The sequence below is a fragment of the Rattus rattus genome, chromosome 11 (genome assembly GCF_011064425.1).
Source record: "Rattus rattus isolate New Zealand chromosome 11, Rrattus_CSIRO_v1, whole genome shotgun sequence".
Classification (NCBI taxonomy): domain Eukaryota; kingdom Metazoa; phylum Chordata; class Mammalia; order Rodentia; family Muridae; genus Rattus; species Rattus rattus.
Genome location: NC_046164.1, coordinates 9,366,915 through 9,393,790, shown reverse-complemented (window position 1 = coordinate 9,393,790; position 26,876 = coordinate 9,366,915). Strand labels below are relative to the sequence as shown.

Sequence of the window (26,876 nt, the reverse complement as noted above, 5' to 3'; positions counted from 1 at the left end):
CATCCTTCCCCTCACACTAAGTTTAAGTGGTATTTTTATAGCTTGCAGAAAAGGATTTGCCTGTGGCAGCATTGTCTTACCATTGTCCCCAAGGGAGCGAGCACTTCTGTGAGGGGAACTGAGTAAGTAGAGGAAGGGTTTAGGCAATGTCTCTTCAGACCCTGACTCATGGCCTGGTTGCTATACAGAAGAGCAAGTGTGTGGCCAGCCTCAAGCTTACTCTAAATCCTTTGCTATGGAAAGGGACTCTGTCCCTCAGCTAACCTCTGACAACACTCTGCATTGCTTCTTTGATTAGTTGATTCCTAGATGAGGGAGTGAAATCCACCAAGAACCCTTTGAGCACCAGTATAGAATGTGGGACATGCAGAAAAGCACACATTAGCCTACAGTTAGCCTTCACTTACCCAAGGAGAAAATGATCTGAGAGACACACCTAACACATTGGCACCAGCTTGGTACCCAGCCCAGAGCTCATTTCCTCAGCATTGTCATGACAACACTCACATTCTACATCTGAAAAAAGCTTTTGCAGCTCATGTTTTTAAATATCATTCGCAGGGGATTTTTAACAGTTTGGTTTTAGGGTTCATTAATGTTATGGCCACCATCATGGTTCTTCTATAGCTAACACCTTCTAAGACCTTATTGGTTTTGTTTTCCCCCATGGACTTCAAAACATGACAGTGGAATGGAAGAAGGAAAGTGTGTCATTGTAAGTTGGGCAACCAGGTTCTACTACATCTTGGTTGTTCTGCATTGCTGTAACTAACTGCCTGAGACCGAGTATTCTATAAAGAAATGAAGTTGATATATGTTTCATTTGGGAGGCCGAAAGTTTAAGATCCAGCAGCCCCATCCCTCTGCCAGGGGTGGTCTGTCTGTAATAACAAAGACAGATTGAGTTGAGGGTACGGATGCCTGAGAAAGCAGCCAGCAACCGGCAGGAAAGACACCACGTGGAAAGGGATGGGTAAGACTGAATCAAGGAGGCCAAGCTTGCATGGTTTCAACCAGCTCTGGTTTCTAAGCATTTTTGAAAGAACAGTGTTAATTCCCCTCAGGGGCTGGGCCTAAAGGAAAAGCCTCCCTACTCTATCACCTGCCACACTAAGGACCCTGCCCCGCATGAGTTTGGAAGGGACAGACCTTACTCACAGCATAGCATACTCCTTGTTGGGCCCGCCACCAGCTGTGTGGTCTTGGAGCAGTCAAGTTACACCTCAGGGTTTCCGAGAGAATTACTAGAGTACAGTGGTAAACAACAATCCCAGAGTCATGAATATGCTAGGATCGGGCAATGGCATGAACTTCCTGTATCTTTTGCTTTTATGGTGTTACTTATAAACGTTCACACTCAATGGAATTGAGTATTGCCACTTAGAAGCTTCCTGATTGGTTAGAGTCTTTGCCTTGAGTCCTTTCTCTCCAGTGACCACAGTTGCTTAGGTCATTGCAGATGAATTTTGTAAAACAGATGGCTAAGACTCATCCACGTCCTGATATTTGCATGGCTTATACCATTTGCTTTCCAGTTGTCTTCGGGTTTTACTACTGTGAAGAGATACCATTACTGCGGCAACTCTTATGAAGGGCAACATTTCACTGGGGCTGGCTTACAGGTTCAGAGGTTCCATACATTATCTTTATGGCAGAAGCATGGCAGTGTCCAGGCAGACAAGGCACCGAAGCGCTGAGAGTTCTACCTGTTGTTTTAAAGGGAGCTAGGAGAAGACCGGCTCTCAGATGGTAAGGAGGAGTGGGGAAGGTCTCATTGCCCACCCCTACAGCGACACACCTATTCTAACGGGGCCTCTCCCAGGGCCAAACATATTCAAACCACTACATCCTTGGGTATGTGTTTAGAAAGGAGTTAACACAGTAGGTCTGACTGTTATCTTACAAATGACTTGTGTGTAAAGTCAGCCCATAGCTAGATTCTGGACTCTCAGGTTTTTGAGAAGATTCTTGTCATCCTACCTGATAAGAGTGGCTCTTAGACACCTTGTACAAATGATTTGGCCCACTCTAAATGCCTTAGTTCCTTCTGGGAGCCTAGCAGATTGGTAAGTTCCAAGGAAAGAATGTAGCATGACTGTCTTTAAAAAAATAATAATCCCGGGCCTCTAGTATCAGTGAGCTTTTCTGGTAGACAGCATTCCCCCCATCTTTATCAAATTGGGTATTTCTTATTTACATTTCAAATGTTATTTCCTTTCCCGGTTTCCAGGCCAACATTCCCCTAGCCCCTCCCCCTCCCCTTCTGTATGGGTGTTCCCCTCCCCACCCTCTCCCCATTACCGCCCTCCCCCCAACAATCATGTTCACTGGGGGTCCAGCCTTGGCAGGACCAAGGGCTTCCCCTTCCACTGGTGCTCTTACTAGGCTATTCATTGCTACCTATGAGGTTGGAGCCCAGGGTCAGTCCATGTATAGTCTTTGGGTAGTGGCTTAGTCCCTGGAAGCTCTGGTTGGTTGGCATTGTTGTTCATATGGGGTCTCAAGCCCCTTCAAGCTCTTTTAGTCCTTTCTCTGAATCCTTCAACAGGGGTCCCGTTCTTAGTTCAGTGGTTTGCTGCTGGCAAACGCCTATGTATTTGCCATATTCTGGCAGTGTCTCTCAGGAGAGATCTACATCCGGTTCCTATCAGCCTGAACTTCTTTGCTTCATCCATCTTATCTAGTATGGTGGCTGTATGTGCATGGGCCACATGTGGGACAGGCTCTAAATGGGTGTTCCTTCAGCCTCTGTTCTAAACTTTGCCTCCCTACCCCCTCCTAAGGTTATTCTTGTTCCCCTTTTAAAGAAGGAGTGAAGCATCCACATTTTGGTCATCCTTCTTGATTTTCATGTGTTCTGTGCATCTAGCATAATTCGAGCACTTGGGCTAATATCCACTTATCAATGAGTGCATACCATGTGTGTTTTTCTGTGATTGGGTTACCTCACTTAGGATGATATTTTCCAGTTCCATCCATTTGCCTATGAATTTCATAAAGTCATTGTTTTTTATAGCTGAGTAATATTCCATTGTGTAGATATACCACATTTTCTGTATCCATTCCTCTGTTGAAGGGCATCTGGGATCTTTCCAGCTTCTGGCTATTATAAATAAGGCTGCTATGAACATAGTGGAGCATGTGTCTTTGTTTTATGTTGGAGCATCTTTTGGGTATATGCCCAAGAGAGGTATAGCTGGGTCCTCAGATAGTTCAATGTCCAATTTTCTGAGGAACCTCCAGATTGATTTCCAGAATGGTTGTACCAGTCTGCAATCCCACCAACAATGGAGGAGTGTTCCTCTTTCTCCGCATCCTCGCCAGCATTTGCTGTCACCTGAGTTTTTGATCTTAGCCATTCTGACTGGTGTGAGGTGAAATCTCAGGGTTGTTTTGATTTGCATTTCCCTTATGACTAAAGATGTTGAACATTTCTTTAGGTGTTTCTCAGCCATTCGACATTCCTCAGCTGTGAATTCTTTGTTTAGCTCTGAACCCCATTTTTTTTTATCCTGTCAAGCCAGGAAAGGAAGAGAGAGAGAGAAGAGAGAGAGAGAGAGAAAGAGAGAGAGAGAGAGAGAGAGAGAGAGAGAGAGAGAGAGGAAGGAGGACTGAACCCATTTTTAATAGGGTTATTTGTCCCCCTGCGGTCTAACTTCTTGAGTTCTTTGTATATTTTGGATATAAGGCCTCTATCAGTTGTAGGATTGGTAAAGATCTTTTCCCAATCTGTTGGTTGCCGTGTTGTCCTAACAACAGTGTCCTTTGCCTTACAGAAGCTTTGCAGTTTTATGAGATCCCATTTGTCAATTCTTGATCTTAGAGCATAAGCCATTGGTGTTTTGTTCAGGAAATTTTCTCCAGGGCCCATGTGTTCGAGATTCTTCCCCACTTTTTCTTCTATTAGTTTGAGTGTATCTGGTTTGATGTGGAGGTCCTTGATCAGCTTGGACTTAAGCTTTGTACAGGGTGATAAGCATGGATCGATCTGCAATCTTCTACATACTGACCTCCAGTTGAACCAGCACTATTTGCTGAAAATGCTATCTTTTTTCCATTGGATAGTTTTGGCTCCTTTGTCAAAAATCAAGTGACCAAAGGTGTGTGGGTTCCTTTGTGGGTCTTCAATTCTATTCCATTGGTCTATCTACCTGTCTCTGTACCAATATCATGCAGTTTTTATCACTATTGCTCTGTAATACTGCTTGAGTTCAGGGACAGTGATTCCCCTGGAAGTCCTTTTATTGTTGAGGATAGTTTTAGCTATTGTGGGTTTTTTGGTATTTCAGATGAATTTGCAAATTGTTCTGGGTAGACAGCATTTTATATTCACTGACATAAATCATTGCTGGAAAAATTAAGAATGTCCTGTGTGGCTCCACTGGGCAGAGACAATAGGCAGCCTAGTGCTTCTTCCTCCAGACATTGCTCCATTAACAGCCTTGCTATATTGATTTTTCTGTGTATCTTTTGGCTGTAATAATTCATAGGTATGATTATCATTAGACAGTGAGCCATGTGAATTCTCTAAGGGGGACATTGAGTCCAAGGTTGTCTCGTGAATGCCTAACACAGCATCTTCAAAATGTTTGCCAGACCCTGTACTACTTTAGATGCTGGTTCTGGCATGGGCAGCGCACTGTTCTTATACTGTGTACCAATTTCTAATTCCCACCTGACTGAACACAAGAGCTAGCTGTGTTAATTGAGCCAGCATATAAAGATATTGTTGGTTTTTGCCCAAGCATCCTTGGAACAACAATATTATAGAAGGCTGGCTTTCAGGCTTTAAATTTAAGCCACAAAATGTATTGAAAAAATCCCTTACATATCATCTTACATTAAAAAAAAACCTGACAAACACCCACCTCACAGAAGACAAGCATTAGAGTGTTCCAGTGTAAGGCTGCTGCCGTTGAAGAAGCCTTTGGAGTCTTGCCTGTGATACAAACAGGGAAATGTGGTGTGAAGTTGATTGTTCTAAAGAAAAAAGCACCTCACAGATATGAGCATTCTATAAGTTCATCTCGTCAGGATGCTGAGGGTAAAATCATCATCGCATAATTTAATAGGACTCATAAGCCAGGTCTTTAGCCTGACAAGACCCGGGTGCCCAGTGAAAGACCAGGCTGAGGCCTCCTGCCCCATATGTCTATTTTCTCTTGGGACATCAAAGGCAGAGTAGGGAATGGGTTGCATTTAGAGCTTCTGTTATGAGAAGGCTTTTATGTTATGTGATTGTGAAAGAATGTGGAAGGTGCTTCCTCTCTAATTTATAGACCAGAAACACATGCTCATATGATTTCAGCTTTGACTCTAAGCCTGCTTCTTATTTTTTTTTGTCATACCACACTGAATCCATAACTGTTCATTTGTATGTCCTCTGTTCTTGAACCAATAGTCCAGCTTACTGATGTCTCTTGTGGTCACTAAACTCTTTTTACTCAGAATGAAGAATGGCTGGATGGCTCTGTGTGTGCATATCCTACAAGATAGGGGGTTAGGGAGACACGTACAACACCCCTTGTCACACGTCAAAACCTAGGCTACCACATAGCCAAAAATACCCTCAGTGGCCTAATAGTCCTTGCTAAACTGGGCACACAGGAAATGTGCATAATTACTGCTAGTCACAGCTATCCAATAGACATGTTGGTGCATGTGACCATTTCCTACTCAGTCCAATGCATTTCTCAACATTTTTGGACTCTGAGAAGAAAAGCTGTGATCCTGATAGCTGCTTATCAATCCGAGTCTTCTCATTGCCTTTTGTGTGTGTGTTCTTGAAGATGTGCTCCAGTGAACCCTTAGAACACTTCCTTTTCCCTTCAAGTTTGTGATTATCTGCATCAGCCCGCAGCACAGCAGCTGCCTCAGATACAACTGTCACAACCCCATCCCTCCTAGTACATGTTAGCAGCCCAGTAGAGCATAACTGACTATATAATATACCCTGGCTCCAAGTTGCTGAGATTACTCCCCCTCAAAGGGCTGAGGGATAAAGACTGAAGTTAGGACAAAGTCCATTGCTGTAAATACCCAATTGACTAGCAAGACTTGGGGCCCCAACACCTGATACGCGTTTGAACAGCAGAGATAACAAGTCTCCTTATTTATAGTCATACCTACTCCCATGCTTCAGAGATAGAGAGATAGTGTGTGCTTCCCAGCACTGGCGACAGGCATGCTGGGAAGAAAAGGGTTTGACTCTTGATGGGAAGAAGGTGGAATTCAGCCAAAGCAGAAAGGCTAACACGAGGAGAAGACTAAAATCAACCCAGGAAGTGGGCCACACACTGACAAAGACCAAGACACATATCTGATTTGGGCTTGGATTGAGCTCAGGAGTTCTGTGTCAAGATTATTAAAAAGAGACATCAATTTAGCTACTGCAACTTAGCCCTTTGTTCTAATTAACTGACCTCTCATTTATTTTGGTATCAAGGATCACACCCGGGGCCTGGCATATGTAGAAAAAGTCATCTATGACTGACTTACATCCATGGCTGAATTCTCAGAACTGGACAGAGCAGGCTAAAGTCACAGCCATGTTTCACAAGAGCCCAGGAAATGAGCCTCGCTCTGTGGAATTGAAATCTGGTTCTGAGAACTCTGCCATACTGTGATCCGAACCAGGGCAGCTCAAAGCCTGTTTACGTCAGGCTGAAGTTGTGGAGTTGCAAGCTGTGCAAAGAAGTTAGCACGGCAGGCCTGAGCACTCTCTTGTAGATGGATTACTTCCAAGGTTGGCTGGCTCTTGACCTGAGTCTGTGAGGTTGAAAAATGTAAGAGTAGTGCTGATGTTAAGGTCCTGTTTCCCGATTGGTTCTTGATCTATCAGTAAAGAAAGCCATTGACTAATTGCTGGGCAAAAGGGACAGGCCGGACTTTCCAGGTCCCTGGAGCAAAAGAGGGACTCGAGGAAGGAGAGAGGAGTACCAGGCAACCATGTGAGATCTGAAGAGAAGTGGTGGGCTGTAGCTGCTCCTATAGGCAGGTGGTCTGAAATGTCTAGCAGAGACCAGATTCCACTGACTGACTAAGGTTAGGGCAGGTGGGAGGAACTAAGAGTAATGATAAGGGCCTGTTATCCAGGTGAGAGATAACAATTGTGTCAAGAAGGCAAGTTGAAAATGAACAAATGTGCGTGTGTCTTTTATTTGTGGATTTACAGGAAGCTGGGAGGGGTCTGGTAGTGCGGCCACTTCAAGGAGCTAAGGTGGGCAGTGCAAAACTACACACAACAGAAAAATGTCATCTTCCCTCAGAAATGGGGCTTCGCTCACTCTCGTGGCCAATGTTCCCATGATGTGTGAGCGACAAGCCTGAACCCCAGGGATGCTCTTGCTGCCAATTTCCCCTCCCTGTGCAAGGCAGCTCTTCCACTATCTCCTTACACATCTTCTCAAAGCTCCAGAAAAGTACCAGCCCACACCACCCGTATCGTCTTCAGCACCTGTCATATATCCTGTGTTTACCACCCCCTCTGCTCTCACTGTTCGTCTCTACGGATTAGCCACATGGGTTGCACGTCACTGAATCCCCATTGCATAGCAAGTAACCATGATAAAACTGGTGCTTTAAGCAAGTAACAAAACCAAGCAAATAAACTACATGAATGAATAAATAAAAAATGTCAAGAAATGGAGTTTTCATTTCCTCCTTTTTCCCTTTGGCTCAAACTGGGAGACTTTTTTTAAAATCAGGATTATTAAATATTGTGTTTGGTGGCAGTTTTGCAAGATTTCGGGGAAGAGAATCAAGCATATAATATGTTTATAGTTTTAATAATCAGTAATTAGGTGTGTGAGTAGTTCTCAGATATTATATATTACTACTCCCGGGCAGTACTTCTCCAAGATACTTACTTCCTCATGCATTTAATGATAGAAGGGTACTTGGGACATTAGAACAGAGTACCTCAGTTCACATTGGCAATTCTCTACACGCTCCCTTCTGGTTTCTCTCAGAGAACTGGATTAATGTGCTTTGTGAATCATCTCCCTTTGTTTCCTCCTAGCTCAGCAGAGGTTAACTCTAAGTTTAGGGTTGGTCGTGTAGAGCTGAGACCCAAGTAATTCTTGCTACTTGCTTCTACGTCTCTATTAACTCTAGTGACCCCTCTTGCGTCTTTTATAAGTTCCTTTGGAAAAGACCATTCTCCTTCTGAACGAGGCTTCCTTCTCTTAATACCTTTGCCTCCACGTCAGCTGTGCAGCAACCTTGGGGGTTGAATACTTTGGAGAAAGGGATTAGCTTTGGATCCAGATAATATGTACGAAACAACTGGAGAAATGTGTCAGCATGCCGCTGTGGCAACCTCACGCTGCTGTGGGCTGGTAAATGACTGGCTGTCCAGGACTCACTGATGCCTTCTGGAGAGAGTCCTAGGCTGAATCCCATCGCAGTACATGCCCATGAGTGGCTGCTTCTCAAAGCACAGCCACTGGGCTAAGCTGCATAGACAATTTGTCTCCAGGTAGCTTCATCGAAGAAACCTCCCAAGGCCTTCTGTAGAACAAAGGTCACAAAAGTGATTTCTGTCCAGTAACACAGAATCTGCAATGCTCTTTTCTTGCCGGTAAAGCTTCGTCAAGCTACTAGTCCCTTTGGTTTCTTTCATTGTATCTTAACACAACTTGTCCTCATATCTTTAGTCTCAATGTACAAGTAGATCCCACCTTTTCAGTGGGATCTTCTCCCCCCCCCCGCATATTTTATTTTATCTTTCATTGTTCTCTTCTCTGTAAGCAATGGCTACTGCATGCTGCCAAGGTCGACTCAGTGCTGTAAATAAATGAGATGCTCTTCCTAATCTAAAGCTTTGCTTTCTAGAGTTTCTGGTACTCACAGTTAACCGTAGTCTAAAAATGATAGGTGGAAATCTTTAGAAATAAATAATCACACCCTCGGATCCCGGCCCGCAGCAGCTCTCTGCTCCCAAGCCCCGTGGGAGAGAGACCTCACCGCCTGGTCAGGTTGGCACTCCTGAGGCTGCAGAGCAGAAGAGACCACCAACACTGCCCACCCCTGCCCACATTCCTGGCCCGGGAGGAGACTGTATACAGCCTCTGGGTTTCCTTGGGGGAGGGCCCAGGAGCAGCAGGACCCCTGTGCCTGAGACACCGCCGGAACCTGAAGGAACAGACCGGATAAACAGTTCTCTGCACCCAAATCCCATGGGAGGGAGAGCTAAACCTACAGAGAGGCAGACACGCCTGGGAAACCAGAAGAGACTGCACTCTGCACACATCTCAGACGCCAGAGGAAAACACCAAACGCCATCTGGAACCCTGGTGCACGGAGGCTCCCGGAAAGAGCGGCTCAGATCTTCCCGGTTGCTGCCGCCGCGGAGAGGTCGTAGGCAGCACCCCACGAGCAAACTTGAGCCTCGGGACCACAGGTAAGACCAACTTTTCTGCTGCAAGAGACCTGCCTGGTGAACACCAAACACAGGCCCACAGGAACAGCTGAAGACCTGTAGATAGGAAAAACTACACGCCCGAAAGCAGAACACTCAGTCCCCATAACTGGCTGAAAGAAAACAGGAAAACAGGTCTACAGCACTCCTGACACACAGGCTTACAGGACAGTCTAGCCACTGTCAGAAATAGCAGAACAAAGTAACACTAGAGATAATCTGATGGCGAGAGGCAAGCGCGGGAACCCAAGCAACAGAAACCAAGACTACATGGCACCATCGGAGCCCAATTCTCCCATCAAAATGAACATGGAATATCCAAACACACCAGAAAAGCAAGATCTAGTTTCAAAATCATATTTGATCATGATGCTGGAGGACTTCAAGAAAGACGTGAAGAACTCCCTTAGAGAACAAGTAGAAGCCTACAGAGAGGAATCGCAAAAATCCCTGAAAGAATTCCAGGAAATCATAATTAAACAAGTAGAAGCCCATAGAGAGGAATCACAAAAATCCCTGAAAGAATTCCAGGAAATCATAAATAAACAAGTAGAAGCCCATAGAGAGGAGTCACAAAATCCCTGAAAGAATTCCAGGAAAACACAATCAAACAGTTGAAGGAATTAAAAATGGAAATAGAAGCAATCAAGAAAGAACACATGGAAACAACCCTGGATATAGAAAACCAAAAGAAGAGACAAGGAACTGTAGATACTGAAACTTCACCAACAGAATACAAGAGATGGAAGAGAGAATCTCAGGAGCAGAAGATTCCATAGAAATCATTGACTCAACTGTCAAAGATAATGTAAAAGAAAAAACTACTGGTCCAAAACATACAGGAAATCCAGGACTCAATGAGAAGATCAAACCTAAGGATAATAGGTATAGAAGAGAGTGAAGACTCCCAGCTCAAAGGACCAGTAAATATCTTCAACAAAATCATAGAAGAAAACTTCCCTAACCTAAAAAAGAGATACCCATAGGCATACAAGAAGCCTACAGAACTCCAAATAGATTGGACCAGAAAAGAAACACCTCCGTCACATAATAGTCAAAACACCAAACGCACACAATAAAGAAAGAATATTAAAAGCAGTAAGGGAAAAAGGTCAAGTAACATATAAAGGCAGACCTATCAGAATCACACCAGACTTTTCGCCAGAAACTATGAAGGCCAGAAGATCCTGGACAGATGTCATACAGACCCTAAGAGAACACAAATGCCAGCCCAGGTTACTGTATCCTGCAAAACTCTCAATTAATATAGATGGAGAAACCAAGATATTCCATGACAAAACCAAATTTACACAATATCTTTCTACAAATCCAGCACTACAAAGGATAATAAATGGTAAAGCCCAACATAAGGAGGCAAGCTATACCCTAGAAGAAGCAAGAAACTAATTGTCTTGGCAACAAAACAAAGAGAAGAAAAGCACACAAACATAACCTCACATCCAAATATGAATACAACCAGAAGCAATAATCACTATTCCTTAATATCTCTCAACATCAATGGCCTCAACTCCCCAATAAAAAGACATAGATTAACAAACTGGATACGCAACGAGGACCCTGCATTCTGCTGCCTACAGGAAACACACCTCAGAGACAAAGACAGACACTACCTAAGAGTGAAAGGCTGGGAAACAACTTTCCAAGCAAATGGTCAGAAGAAGCAAGCTGGAGTAGCCATTCTAATATCAGATAAAATCAATTTCCAACTAAAATTCATCAAAAAAGATAAGGAAGGACACTTCATATTCATCAAAGGAAAAATCCACCAAGATGAACTCTCAATCCTAAATATCTATGCCCCAAATACAAGGGCACCTACATACGTAAAAGAAACCTTGCTAAAGCTCAAAACACACATTGCACCTCACACAATAATAGTAGGAGACTTCAACACCCCACTCTCATCAATGGACAGATCATGGAAACAGAAATTAAACAGAGACGTAGACAGCAAACACAGAGGCGTATGCCAGCAGCAAACCACTGATTTGAGAATAGGACCCCCGTTGAAGGAATCAGAGAAAGAACTGGAAGAGCTTGAAGGGGCTAGAGACGCCATATGTACAACAATGCCAAGCAACCAGAGCTTCCAGGGACTAAGCCACTACCTAAAGACTATACATGGACTGACCGTGGACTCTGAACTCATAGGTAGCAATGAATATCCTAGTAAGAGCACCAGTGGAAGGGGAAGCCCTGGGTCCTGCTAAGACTGAATCCCCAGTGAACTAGATTGTTGGGGGGAGGGCGGCAAGGGGGGGAGGATGGGGAGGGGAACACCCATAAAGAAGGGGAGGGGGGAGGGGGATGTTTGCCTGGAAACTGGGAAAGGGAATAACACTCGAAATGTATATAAGAAATACTCAAGTTAATAAAAAAAAATAATCCATAAATTTTTAAGTGGAATTGTCAGTCTGGGTGGCACAATAAAGTCAAGCCTGGGAAAAGACTGCCTGGAACCAGGATCATCCTTCTACCCAGTGTATCCACTTTGTATACATTGCCTGACAGGTTCTTCTTCCTAGGTTGTCATAGAAACTGTGCTGCTATCACAGTGTTTCTACTTAAGCAGCCATTATTTTAACTAATGGCTTGAAGTATAGGTACAGTAATTGTTAGCATCAGAGGCTGTCTACAGCCAACCTCTGAATCCAGCGATGATGTCATCCCTGGGCAATAAGTGCCCTCCTGAGTTTGTTGCCATAGCAACCATCACATATCCCTTGCACGTGCGTTACCTGCTTTTCTTGCATCACCTGTGCACATCCCAATCTGTGTTACCTACATCACAGCCAGGTTAAATGACACAGACCCTGACCCATAACTCTCTTTTCTCTTCCTCGATTCTTCCCCTCTTTCAATAAAGATGTCCTAAAGTGAGAACTGTACTGACTTGGCACGATCTATCCAGGAATATGCTGCTTTTCAATTAACAGTAATGTTGGCAATTCAGATAAGGATAATGGTCATGTTGAAGGGAAGCCATGACACAGCTCCTGTGTATTAAACGGTGAATGCAGTAAGACACACACACACACACACACACAGAGAGAGAGAGAGAGAGAGACAGAGAGAGACAGAGACAGAGACAGAGAGACAGACAGAGAGAGAGACAGAGAGAGAGACAGAGAGAGAGACAGAGAGAGACAGAGACAAGAGACAGACAGAGACAGACAGACAGAGAGACAGACAGAGACAGAGAGACAGAGAGAGAGAGAGAGACAGAGACAGAGAGAGAGAGAGAGACAGAGAGAGAGAGACAGACAGAGACAGAGAGACAGAGAGAGACAGAGAGAGACAGAGAGCCCAAAAGCACATTACTTCCATTGCAGTATATTGTTAGGCTTGTATCTCATTCTCAGCTATTGTTCATATCTTATTGTATCTAAATATAGATTAACTATTCTTCCATGCATGCACAGGAAATACATAGTATGGGCAGAACTTGGTACTAACTAGGATTTCAGGCATCCACAGGAGTAGCTGAGCTGTGTCCCCTGAAGAAAAGACAAAGGGCTACGGCATTAAAAATAAAGCCATCCACGTCTTTTATTCTCTAAGACACACAGGGACAATTCACAAGTTGCATCATGGGCATCTCTGCCCTTCATCGAAAGAGTCTGTCACCAGTGACCTTGGCTACAGAAGAAAGGGCTATCGGACCCAAGGAATGATCAAAGCCCGTTTTGGCAGTTGTTGGAGAAGCTACTGAAGAGTTGGAAGGTCAGGTCTGTTGCTGGTCAGCTGAGCATCCCTGAGCAAATAGCTCTCAGACACTTGTCTGTGTTAAAACCGTTCTTTCCCTCAACTGCCCACTTACACACACTATAAATGTAGCAACTTGTTTTGTTCTTAGAGAAGGCATTATAACTTGTCATCATTTACTTTAATCTTCCTCTGATTTAACGAAAGTAGCACAAGTATATTTAAAAACTAACTTTGATTTATTTATTCTGTTGAGTGGATACATTTTCTTCTTTTTATCATGTGTGCATGTAGTGTATGTGTATGCATGTGTGTGTATATGCATTTGTACATGGAGGCCTGATGTCAGTGTGGGGTGTCCTCCTCAGTGACTTTCCAATGTAATTTTCAAGACAGGGTCTCTCATTGAGTTCACCAACTGGTCAGTCTGGCTGGCCATTGGACCTCAGGGATCTGTCTTGCCTCTGCCTCACTTCCCTGCCCTTCAGAGCTTTGGTTTCATATGTATACATCTGTCCCTGGCTTTTCCTGGGTGCTGGAGAGTTGAACTCAGGTTCTTATGCTTATTGGAGAGCACTTTACTGATTGGACCAGGTTTGGAGACATCTTTTTTTCTTTTTCTTCTATAAGTTTAAAAATTATTTGTGATTTTCATAGCATGTACCACAATTCCATTCATTTTCCTGTTCTTCCATATCTGCCAAACACCTTTTTAACCTACCCCCAAAAGAAAAATAAAACAAAATTAAATAAAAAGAATCATCTATTGGAAGCTATGGTGCATCATACAGTATATCCTTTGGTCCAAACAGCTTTACTTGTAATGTTTGTTTCATTGAATCATTTGGTTCAAGGTCTCTGGCATCTGTTACACCATCAATAAAGGATGCTCACCAGGATTCCTCTCAGATATCCTGCTGTTGCCTGAGTCATGGAGATTCTGAATTTTTGGTTCTGCCAGCTTTCCCTCACTGCCCCAGCAAGGGGTGAGGCCAGCTCTTTTCCTCCCTTGCCACTAGGACCAGCTCTCCCTAGCTGCTCAGGTGAGGGGCAAGGCCAGCCCAGCTTAGCCTCAGGTGGCAGCCCAGACCATGGAGGGATGTCCTCATGACCTTTGGTGGTAATGTGGGCCACCGACAGTGACACAGATCCCTGCTTTGGTAGGGCCAAAGACACAGACATGGCAGCACAGGCCCAGATATCACCATGGCCTCTGGTGGCAGTGCAGGCCTCTCACTGATATCAAGCTGTTCTTCACAGCCATTGTGTTTCCAGTTGTGCCTCTCGTCACAGTATACAATAGCTCAGCCTTTCTTTCTTTCCCATCTTTCTGCTGTATACTTGCTCATTACAGTGGTACTTCAGGACTGGCCTGTGACCCCTGGTTGTATTATGCTCAGGTCTGCTTGTATCTATTTCTTAATGTATCTTAAAAGTATCATACACTTTTGGGTAAAGAACTCAGCTAAAACAAAACTAAGGATGATTGCTCTGCTTTATTTACCCACGGGACAATTTAACATCATCTGGACTAAATGCATTTCAGCAAAACAGCAGCAGCAACAACAGCAACAGCAACAACAAGAACAACACCACCACCAAGATAAACAACAGCAGCACAGCAACAACAAGAGAAACAACGGCAATAGCAACAGTAACAGCAACAACTACAATAAGAGAAACAACAGCAACAACAGCAACAGTAGCAACAGCAACAGCACAGCAATCCCAATAGCAACAGCAACAACAAGAGAAACAACAGCAAGAGCAACAGTAACAGCAACAACCACAACTACAATAAGAGAAACAATAGCAACAAAAGCAACAGTAGCAACAGCAACCGCACACAAATCCCAATAGTAACAGCAGCAACAAGAGAAACAGCAGTAACACCAGTAACAACAGAAACAACAACACCCCCAAACCAAAAATGGCCCAGTCTTTAATTGCATATGATTTATCTAGAAATCTCTTTTGTGTTTGCTAAAGTATGCATTTTAGGATATTTAAAATATATTCATCAAGTCTGCATGACATTAATTTGCTTTAGCATTTCCTGGAGATGTTCATGAAGTCAGCTCTATGCACTTACAATAAAAAGGATGGTTTCACCTTTTGCTATATTAAAGCAAATAAGAGATCTTGATACTCTGCCTGATAATTTTCAGATAAGCATCATTAAGGAGAATTAGGAGGTTTCCTTTTTTTTTCTTTTTTTTTCTTTTTTTTTTTTTTTTTTGAGACACACATTTACTTTTTAGCCTGAATATTAAACTCTTGGTACAGTGTTGTTCATTTAATACTTAAAAAAATTAAATATGGTAATTTTATTAGCCAGGTAATTGTATGAAAAGAAATATTTAGTTGTTAGCTGGAGGTTCCATATGCTACCAGCTTCTCTAGCCATAAGACCTTCATCTGGGTTCACATACTTCTCTGTATCCAGAGAAAAGTGATACAAATATAAATGTATATGTATATGTATGCATACGTACACACACACACACACACACACACATACACACATATATGTAAAAATGAATTTATACTTTTGTTCATACTTTTGGCCGAAGCAGGAGAAAAGGAATTTCCCAGTCTGCCGTGCTGTGCCCCCCATGGTGTCACAACTTACCACAGAAAGAAACTAAAGCCAGGAAACATGCACATGCCATTTGGCTGTGGTCCTGAATACACAAACAAAGAGGCTTTCCCATGATTCCACTCAGCCCAATATTTTCTACAGGCTTCCTGTTGTGGTTTGAATGAGAATAGTCCCTGTCTTAGTCAGGGTTTCTATTCCTGCACAAACATCAAAACCAAGAAGCAAGTTGGGGAGGAAAGGGTTTATTCAGCTTACACTTCCACATTGCTGTTCATCACCAAAGGAAGTCAAGACTAGAACTCAAGCAGGTCAGGAAGCAGGAGCTGAAGCAGAGGCCATGGAGGAATATTACTTACTGCCTTGCTTCTCCTGGTTTGTTATAAGAAAGCAAGCTGAACGAACCAGGACTACCAGCCCAGGGATGGCACCACCTACAATGGGCTGGGCCCTCCCCACTTGATCACTAGTTGAGAAAATGTCTTACAGCTGGGTCTCCTGGAGGCATTTCCTCAACTGAGGCTCCTTTCTCTGTGATAACTACAGCTTGTGTCAAGTTGACACACAAAACCAGGCAGTACAGTCCTCAAAGGCTTATGTATATGACTGCTCGGTTCAGAGTTAGTGGAATTACTTAAAAAGGACTATGTGTGGACTCCCTGAAGTAAATGTGGTTTTGTTGGAGTAAGTGTGTTTGGGGTGGGCTTTGAGATTTCAAAAACCTATGCTAGGCCCAGTATCTCTCTCTGTCTCTCTGTCTCTCTGTCTCTCTCTCCCTCTTTCTCTCTCTCCCTCTCTCCCTCTCCCTCTGCCTGCTGCCTGAAGATTATGTTGTAAAGCTCTCAGCTACTACTCCAACACAATGTCTGTCTGTTTCCTGCCATAATGATTATGGATTACCTTTTAAACACTGTAAGTAAGCCTTTATTTAAGTAATTTATTTTATAAGATTCACTTTGACCTTGGTGTCCCTCCATAACAATAAAACAGTGACCAAGCCAGAAGTTGGTTTTAAGACTGAGGTATTGCTGTGAGAGCCTTGACCAAGCTCTTGCTTAGAGGAATGTGGAGGTTGTGAGACTTTGGTCTACAAAAGCTGTTGAAACCTTTAACAGGGTGTAAGGGCCATCCTAGTGGGAGCATGGAAGACAGTGGGACCAAGGAGGATTTGAAGTATATGGAACTGCTCAAGAGGTTTCAGAGGGCAAGCATAATAGCATGTAGCCTAGAGACGGTTCTTGTGATGTTTTGGGAAGGAATGTGCCTATCTTCTACTGAGTTCCAAAAGAAAAAACAAAGTCTGCTAAAGACTAAATTGAAGAGATTTGGAATAACATCATTGGCAGAGGAGATTTCAAGAAAACCGAGTATTGAGCGTGTCACATGGTTTTTAGCCATTCCTTTGTTCCAGCCTCAGCTCGATAGGGCTTATAACAGAATCCCAACTGTTTTATCCCAATGCATTTATTAGTTCTGCAGTCAATGAAGTCACTATCTTTAGTACATGTCATCCTGTGTGCCAAGAAGATAGGGCACATACATTTTATTTATTCACCCACTCGGGAGAGCAAGGAGAGGGAGTTAGGCCAAGGTGGGTAAGACAGTGGAAGCTCCAGGAGTCTTTAACCTCATCCTGTATTTAACTGAGTCTTACTGTTGTAGGGACCTCGGCTTCCTTAAAATGATATGGTCATAGTTCTAGGTGCCATGCGTCATAAAGAGATACAAGAAGACTTTGTTTTACTCTAAAGACATTCGAGGTTGAATATAATACAGCACTGGGGAAGATGGTGGCCGCAGAAAGAGCAGAAGCAAGATTATCCCTGAGCAGTGATCTGTATCTATGTCTCTGGGGCTGGGAAAGGTCCTGATGTGTGGTTCCCGCTACTTTCCTCCTGTGAACATTCCTACCATTGACAGATTCATTACATTAACATGATGTCCCCAGAATGAGACTTAACAATTAAACATGGTCCTGTGAACTGACTGAGAGCCTGCTCTTGCATGCCTAGATGAGGAAAGGTGGTAGGAACCCCTCACAAGCTTAGAGGGTGGGGCAGGCTGGGCTCCTCTGATGTCCCCAATCAGCTTTTAGTGCTGTCTAAAGCTAGGGCTATTATCATGACTTCCTGGTCCTTAATTTCTGCCACAGTATCATACCCAGTGAACAGTGGCTGAGATGAAAGCCCAGATTTTTAAGTTCAATGGAGGCTGCTTGGCAGTTGGTCCTTGAGGATGTGGCTCAACCCCTCAGCTTCATTCCCACACTCGCGTGGTTGGAATGTAAAGTTATCTTTCTCCTGTATCATGTCTCTGAAATGTTATGAAAAACAATCTGGGTTTCTTTAACTTAGATGTCTGTTTTATAGTTTTCCCAGATTTTCATGTTTTTCTTTTCCTCAAAATTTCCAAGATTTCTTTTTTCTCTTACAAAGACACTGGGGGCTGGAGAGATGGTTCAGCAGTTAAGTTCACCGACTGCTCTTCCAGAGGTCCTGAGTTCAATTCCCAGCAACCACATGGTGGCTCACAACCATCTGTAATGGGGTCCAATGCTCTCTTTTGGTTTGTCTGAAGATAGTGACAGTGTACTCACATATATAAAGTAAATAAATCGTTAAAAAGAAAACACTGGCTAGTATAATAGAAGTTTTTTTTAACTTGTCTTTTATTGGATATTTTATGTATTTACATTTTAAATGTTATCCCCTTTCCCTGGTCTCCCATTGCCCCTTTCCCTGCTTCTATGAAGATGCTCCCACTTCCTCCCACCACTCCCACCTCGCTGCCCTGGCATTCTCCTACACTGGGGGAAGGATCCTTCACAGGACCGAGGGCTTTTCCTCCTATTGATGTAAACACATGCAGGTTTTGGAGAGCAAACTCTTTGTGAAATACCTAAGAGATAACTGTGCTTGTTTTATAAGCCATAAGCTTTATTTTAGTCTTGAATTCTCATTCTACTCCATCAAAATAAACAGAAAGGATGGAAAGAAGGAAGAAGTGGTTCTTAGGAGTAAGGGTTAGGGGAAGTATGGAGGAGAGGAAGTTAAGAGAAGAGGAGGTAAGGAAGGAAGGAATCAGGGAGAGAAGGGGGCAGAAAGGACCATCTCTTCTAGATTCTGTTTTCTTAAGTTTGGATGCTTTCTCTTCTCCTGAACACCCAAGGTTCTGTATGTGTTTTAACCTCTGCATGTGGAAGACTAATCATAATTCCCAGGCGCAACATAATTTGCTTTGAGTACTGTTTGCAAACACAATCTGAAAGAAAGCATGGAACCACGAAAAAAAAAAAAAAACGACTTAGCAATGAATCCTGTATCTCAGGAGCATCTCTTGGTCTCCCGCTCTGTGTAGCCCATTGAGGTCATTGAGGTTGACCTTAGAGCCCAGCGTCTATCCAAAGGCCTGTGTAGATGAGGGAATGGTGGCTTGCATGGGGTGTAGCCATTGAAATCTCAAAAGCTGGCCACCATTCTTGGCAGTGAGCTCAGAATCAGCCATAAGACAAAGGAAGAGTGTAGGAGAAAATGCAGGTATGACCTGGTGGCTAGCCTATGTGGCACATCGTGCTTCCAAATAAGGCACATGGTGCTCCATGTTTCTGATCATCCTCAGAAGTTAGAGCACTGAGCTCTGGAGTAGTATGAGCAGCTGGTAGCTGGCCTGCTGACCACTCTGCCCTCTATATGTCTTCTTTTGTGTACATAGAGACCCTGGTGGTATGAACACACACTGTCCAGTCCAAGGGAAAGTGCTAACCAGTCACAGTTAATGGGTTGCAGCTATACAAGTGTTTGTTCACACTCAATAACACAGACTCTGTTCCCTGACATCGTCCCTAGAGTGGTCATCCCCACACCCCTTACCGACCTACGGTCATTGAAGACTTGGGGTGGGGTGGGCTGCTCAGTATCCACGGCAGAAGAGCAAGAACCCAAGAGAAGACCTGAAAGTCTTCTGAGTTATGAACCCACCAATAAAAAAGGCTTCTAAATTAGATACCAGTACATTCAGGATTGAGTAGACTGTTTTTGTATGCTCATGTAGAAGTCAGAGTTTGACGTTGGAGGTCTTTCCCAATTGCTCTCCATCTATCTTACTTCTTGAGGCAGGACCCTGGGTAAACTTTGAACTTAGAGCTCACTGATGGTCTAGAATGTCGGCCGGCAAGCTCCTGAAGTCATCCTCCCATCTCTACCTCACAAGGTTAACCCCCTGTGTTTTAAAAGGACCCTAGGGATTGAACTCTGCTCCTCATGCTTGCATGCCAAGTGCTCTATTTTCTGAGCCTCCACAGGCCAACAGAAAACTCTTTTCTTTGTCAAGTGGAATGGTGGCTACTATCCAGAAATCCAACTTGATTATACTAAGTTGGTGGCTGTGGAATTCTTCCTTGATAAAATGATGATCTCCTTTAACATCTTGCTGGAGATTGCTACTGAGATCTCTGACTTGACATTTTTTAATAACATTATGTTTCCTCTCCTTTGGAATAGGCAGTGCTTCCACTTCTAGACCGTCAACATCTCTGCTACTTCCTGAACTTATGCAAAAAATTACAAACACCAGCAGAGTTTGCATTTGCAGACCGTCCAGCGCTCTGAAAGCTCTCCCTGCAGTGCTGCCTGGGATTCTGGACCTGGGGTCCCTGCCAACACGTTCATTCAAGCCCCTTGGGCAGGTCAGGAGGCTGTCCCTCCCCTCTGAGGATTTCTTTGCATGCTGAACCACAGGACAGCGATGCTTGTTTGCTGTCAGCTTCTCTGGAGGCTGGTAAATGAAGCCATGTGCTGTCATTAAATGCAGCCTTCGGTGAGGTGCAGAACTAAGAGAGATATGCAAATGAAGCTAGTCAACACTGAGCTCTAATTGATCTAGATGAAGTGCCTTTGGATCTTAAATTATCCGAAAACTCCCGGGGCCTCCTTCGGCCCCTTTAAAGCCCAGCGTAAAGTTCATTAGCTCCAAAGTGGTGCTTGACAAGATCCTGAGATAATTGGGACTTTGATATGGGATTGGCTGCTTGAGTTTCAGCCAAAGAAGTGATAGAAGGTTTTGAAGTCCTAGTAATTTAAAAAAATACATTAAAATTCAACTGGCCCATAGTTGTAGATCTTTGTGGGATATAGTCTAATACTCACGTACACATATACAACCCACAACGATAAGATCAGCAGGTAGTTGCCATGTCCAGGACCTCAAACACTTGTCATTTCTTCACGTGAAGAACATGCTAAAACCCTCTCTGGCTTCCAATTTAAAATACATCATTAATTGTTTCAACTATAATTATCCCCTCCCATTACAGGCATTAGCTGTTTCTCCTCCTAGTCTTGCACCCACTGACCGTGTTTTTCCACATCTCTCCCATCTCTTAGTAGCTGTTATCCTGCGCTTTTGTCAACCCTGTTAGCTTCCTGATAGGGATCCGGTGGGACCTGCCTTTCTGTGCCAGATTTATTTTTCTTAACTCGACATTCTATAAGCCGGTCTCTGTCACTACAAGATGAAAAGCTTCATTCTTTTCCACGAGCTGTCACATTCTATCACAGAGCAGATATTCTACAAGTCCCTCCATCCCTCTATTGATGGAAAGCTGCTCTGATGTAAAACGGTGGTTAAGAATGTCTCGGTGGACATGGAGTGCAGATATCACTTCACCGTGCTATTTCTTTGGAGTAAATCCTCATGGTAAGCCTCCTGGATCATAGGTAGTTCTATTTATAGTTCTTTGGCTTGAGGGACCCTGATGCCATTGTCCACATAGCTGTGTGGACTACTTTGCTGCCACCTGTGTATGAGGGTTCCCTTTCTTGTCATGTCCTCACTGGAACATGGGGTGGGGTTGTCTTGGTAGTAGCCCCAGATGGTACCCCGATGTAGCTTTAAGTATTATTTCCTCCATAAGTATTGGTGTCAAACAATTTTCAGATTTACCCTGGCTGTTTGTATAACCTCTTTTGAGAAATGGTCATTGATAACAGTAGTCCATTTTAAACCCATACTTTCTTTTACTCTTTTTGTTTTAGCTGTTAAAATTATTGAGATTTTATACTGATCTTGGATATTAGTCCTTTTCAGATGAATAATTCCAAATATTTATTATTTTCTTGTAGCTTGCCTTTTTATGCTTTTGAGTATTTCCTTTGCTGGGAAGAAACCTTTTACTTTGCTAATGATCTCCTTTGTCTATTTTTGCTTTGATTGCCTGGGCTTTTGGGGAATTATGAAAAATATTCCTTTGCCCTGACCCAATCTCCTGAAGTGTTTCTCTCATTTTATTCTAGTAGTTTCTGGGCTTTGGATCTTTTATTTAAATCTCTGATCTATTGCTAGTTGATTGTTTCATGGCGAGAAACAGCAATGTGGTTTCTTCTTTTTTGTGGAACAAAAGTATCTGAAACATTGGATGTCCAGGACTGCAAGTAAAGAGTTTGGATCCTGTTGGTTCCTAGTCAAAGTCTATACAGTTCATATTGGAAACACTCAGGGATGGGACCTATGGAAAAATTAGCTCACTGTAGTTAATAGGGGCTGTCAAGACCTAATTATCAGAATTCCATGTTGTATGTGATAAATATTTACTAGTTTTACAAACAGTAACAAGATCTCTGTGAATGTTTTAGTCTTTTCATTATGACAAAGAACAAATAAGTCCGATTTAACGTTCATTGTCTTAGTCAGGGTTTTCATTGCTATGACTAAACACCATAACCAAAAGCAACTTTGGGAGGAAAGGGTTAGTACAGCCTACAGCTCTCAGATCATATCTGTTACTGAGGGTGTTGAGGGCAGAAACTCAAGGCAGGAATGTGGAGACAAGAATTGAAGTAGAGGCCATGGAGGAGTTGCACTTACTGGCTTGCTCCTCCTGGCTTATTCAGTCTGCTTTCATAGGGCCCAGGACCACAGGCCAGGGTGGAACCACCCACAATGGTTGGACCTTCCCGCATCAATAATTAAGACAATGTCCTCTTGGCTTGCCTGTAGGACAATATTACGGATATTTTCCTGACTAAGATTCTTTCTGGCTAGATGATTATACCTTGTATCAAGTGGATACAAAAAAGATATCTTTTTGAGATGTTCTATAGTATAAAAACCATCATCATTTGAAGAGACAGTAAAGGAAAATGCAATAAAAAGTATAGAGAAAACCATAACAGAGGAGTCAACAGTTACTTTATAAAACTGTCTTGAACTTTGTACTTGCTGTATGTTTTTATTTCATGTGTGTGTGCTTTCCTGCAAGCTGTCCTTGAGCCCCCACCTTCATTCCCATAGTCTATTCTTTCTGTGCTTCATGCCAGCGATGAAAGTCAGGTCTTCAGGTTTGGTAGCAAGAGACCCACTGAGTTATCTCACCAACCCTAAAATATATATATTTTTACTTTCTGTATTTTTGTAATGTTGTAAGTTTTATTTTTTGACCTTGTTTGCTTGTAATTTGTGCTGACTTTTTTCTTGTTCAGAACAAATGTCTACTTTGTTACCTGATTTTGTATATATAAATTTACTTTTCTTAAGAAAGCAAAAACTTATCTTAAAAAAAAAACACATCTTTCCAAGTGATGCTCTCTTCATCTGTCTTGCAGACTAACACATTATTTACTGTGAGGTAGTGAAGTGTGTCTGTGTACTTTAGACTTATGGTTTTCCTTGGGGAATTTGTTCAGCTTCTCGGAGCTGGTGATTATAACATAGAAAGAACGGGCTGCCTCACAGTTTGTTTTCAGGATTCAATGAGGTCAAAAGACATGTAGAAGGATGCTTTCAATGATCAGCTGTCAGCTGTCAGCCTGCCACGCACACTCTGACAATGACATGCCCTCTATTCTATTCTGCTTCTCACTAGTAAGGTGTCCTTGGGCCTGGTTATCTTTGCCAGTAACATCGGGAAATGCATGAGACTTGCAGAATTCCTGTAGACCTCCACCGGGTGAATGCTCTTTTATCACAGAATTGTAAAGGTTTCATTAAGAATGTTAAATATCAATGACCAGAAGAACTACAGGTCACTGTGAAGACCATTCCTGGTGTACATTTCCTTTCACTAAAATGTGTTTGTTATTTTTGCATTTACATTTGTACGAATCATTTATTTCATAGCCGTGAGTGATGAGGACTTTACTTTTTCATTGACGACATTTTGTATTTTAGCTGTGAATAAGAAGTACAGTGTGTGGCTATGTCTTAATTACATTGCCCTGTCACGTGTACTTTGAGTGTGCATCAGGTCAAACAGGCAATCAAAACACAAGTGAATGTGAAGAAATTGTAAGGATCATATAATTTTGATAATATGAATTACGAAAGTATGTTTATGTCATTTTTTTTTAGTCTATGGTTTTTCTTATCCTTTCATATCTTGTAGTTTAAATAGTGTTAAATAATCCTTGGGAAGAAAAGATTCATAGCCCCTCCTGGCAGCAGTAGTGACCTGGGCGGGGCACATGGGTGACTTAGCTGTGAGCCTGGTGAGCCACATCTCTCCAGGCCCTGTCCTCGGATACAGTACAGGTGCTGGGGTGCTGAAGCTGTCTGGCCTACATGGCAGTGAAGCATTTCTTGGGCCAAAAAGTACTCCCAAGTTCCTGAATCCCAATCACTCACTGCCTTCTGGCAATGGTACCTGAATCCCTATAGCAAACATGTCTTAAGTGAAGACGTAGTGCACTTGAGGTGACCTTTGACCAGAAACCTCTGTCCCAGAGACTCCTGACCAAGACCAACATAACCAAGACCGACATGACCAATGTTGCCATGCTGGGCACAGTGACTATCAACACTGCTCAGTGGATCACATCCTGGAAGACTCCATTGAGGACCCACAGACTCAGACCATGACCAGTTTCATCTGGAACACCAACCCCACCCCGCTGGTGGTTGTGGAGAAACAATGCACTTACTGTGTGAATTCTAATGACAGCTATTGGACTGAAGTCCCTTGGCAAACTGGGTCTCCTGTAAGCTCATTTGATGTCTCCAGAGGTACCCAGGAATTTGGTTTTGGCCACTTCAGAAGCAATGTGACCAAGACAATGAAGGTCTTTGAATACATCTTGGCCAAACTACATGAGGAGGCCCCTTTCCAAAACCCTGTTGAGACATCAACAGAGGCCAAAGAGACAGCAAAGGAGACTGTGCTGGCAGCTACAGAGAAGGGCAAGGACCTGACCCATGAGGCCACCACCACATAACAGCCGCAGAAGATCACGGAGCCAACAACCAGCGTGGCTCAGCCTTCTCTCCCTACTCCACATTGCATTGTACTTGATTATTAAAAATCAACCTTGAGCCCTCTTTGTTGTCTGTGTGGCGGGTTAGGGAGGGTTCTGTTCACTATCTGCAGTACACCAGTCTCGATGTCCACTGAGCCTGCCTGCCTAGTCTCCCACTGAGCAGAGGTGCAGTGACTTTCCCAAGGTCACAAGCAATGCATAGGTAAAGTGGTAACACACCATGACCTGCATACTCTATTAGGACAGGGTTCCTTGTGTTATTCTCTCATGTGTCCCAAGTGCCATGACTAATATTTAGCGTATAACGGGAACTCAGTAACATTTGATTCTATTGACCCCCCCCCAAAAAAAGATTCTTCCAAAATCATGATCTTTTTCTTTCTTACCCAGTAGGAGGAATTTTTTTCCTCTTAGATTTGAAAACATCTCTTCCTGTACACAGCTGCATCTCACATACAGTTAATCACGGAAATTGCCAGAGTCTATATTTTGGGGGTGCCGAGCATAGCGTGAGAGAACAGACAAAAACCACAGAAGTAGAGAGTTAGGAAGAAAGTGATAACACATGCTAGTCCTAAGAAGTTGCCGCTTCCGTCTCCAGTTCTGATGAATGTGTTGGCTGTTAGGACTATTTGGGACATCCTCACGAAAGCTCCAGTGGTACACTTTAAAGAAAAAACATAGATCACTCAGGGCAGGAGTCCATGGGACCCAGCACAGGTGACCGATATCTGGAAATTCTTGCCTAGCCTCAGAAGCTTCTGGATCTTGACCCATGAGTCATGTATGTGATGCTCTGCCCTAAGCCGGGAAGCAACACTCACCCTCTTGGAAGTCAAGGCTCTCTTACTCCTTTCCCGATGAGTTCATGAGTGTTTATGACCAGCAAACCAGCTTGCTTTCTGGGAAGTCTGAGCAAATGGCAGCTGGACAACATGCTTTAGAGGTATGTGGTTTTCCACCTCGTCAAAAAGTTCAATCCAGGCATCTATGACAGGTTCAAGGATGGTCCTGCTTTGCTCTCTGAAGGAAATGTTGTACTGAATGGCGCTTCTAGGATGCTTCTGTAAGAGGCTATGATAAACTGATATTCTCTGAAAACAAAGGTCTGTGTCTAAGCCATTTGTTGTCTAGGGTACCCTCATTCTGCCAAGCTTTCATGAGAAGTCTGTTTTGGGGTATTTCTTGGTTGGCTGGTAATATCCTTTTGGTTACAATCATACAGATTAAAAAATTCAATCCAGGCATCTATGACATGTACTGGCTTTTAAGTTTCAAGCAATCACCTTTGAATGATCTTGAGCTCCTGAGTTGAAAACTGGGCCCAACAATGTAGGGGACCACCTCAGGGTCCTGCATCTTAATTCTTGACCACTAGGTATAGATAAAGTCATTATCAGTTTTGAAGAAGGAAAATATACACTCTCAGTGACACCAACCTTTGGGGTGGCTTGGTAGAGTCTTCTTAGGTTGGGATAAAGTGTTAGATTCCTCAGGATGAAGCCAGTGTAGGAAGAGACAGTGATGGGCCAGGCTGTTAGAAGGCACATGCTTTGCTTTCAATCCCTTTCTCAATAAAGTGAATATGGGGGCCATTTCTCATACACTTAAGTTTAGAAAAAGGAAAGAGAAGATTGTGTGTGTGTGTGTGTGTGTGTGTGTGTGTGTGTGTGTGTGCATGTGTACAGATATGTGTATCTTGAGTCTACTGTGTAACTTGGTTTCATATGCATCTTCATGCAAGATTTTCAGTTTTTTGTTTTACTTATTTACTTATTACTTATAATTTTAAATTCTTATTTCATATATTACATCCAGATCACAGTTTCTCCTTCTCCCCTCCCTCCAGCTTCTCCTCAGCCCCTGTCTCCCCTCCCCCTAGATA

The 26,876-nt window shown here is 43.2% G+C and overlaps 1 pseudogene; it reads left to right on the top strand.

The window, feature by feature from the left end:
• Nucleotides 1-24,299: 24,299 nt before the first annotated feature.
• Nucleotides 24,300-25,033, top strand: LOC116912665 (annotated as a pseudogene).
• Nucleotides 25,034-26,876: the final 1,843 nt, after the last annotated feature.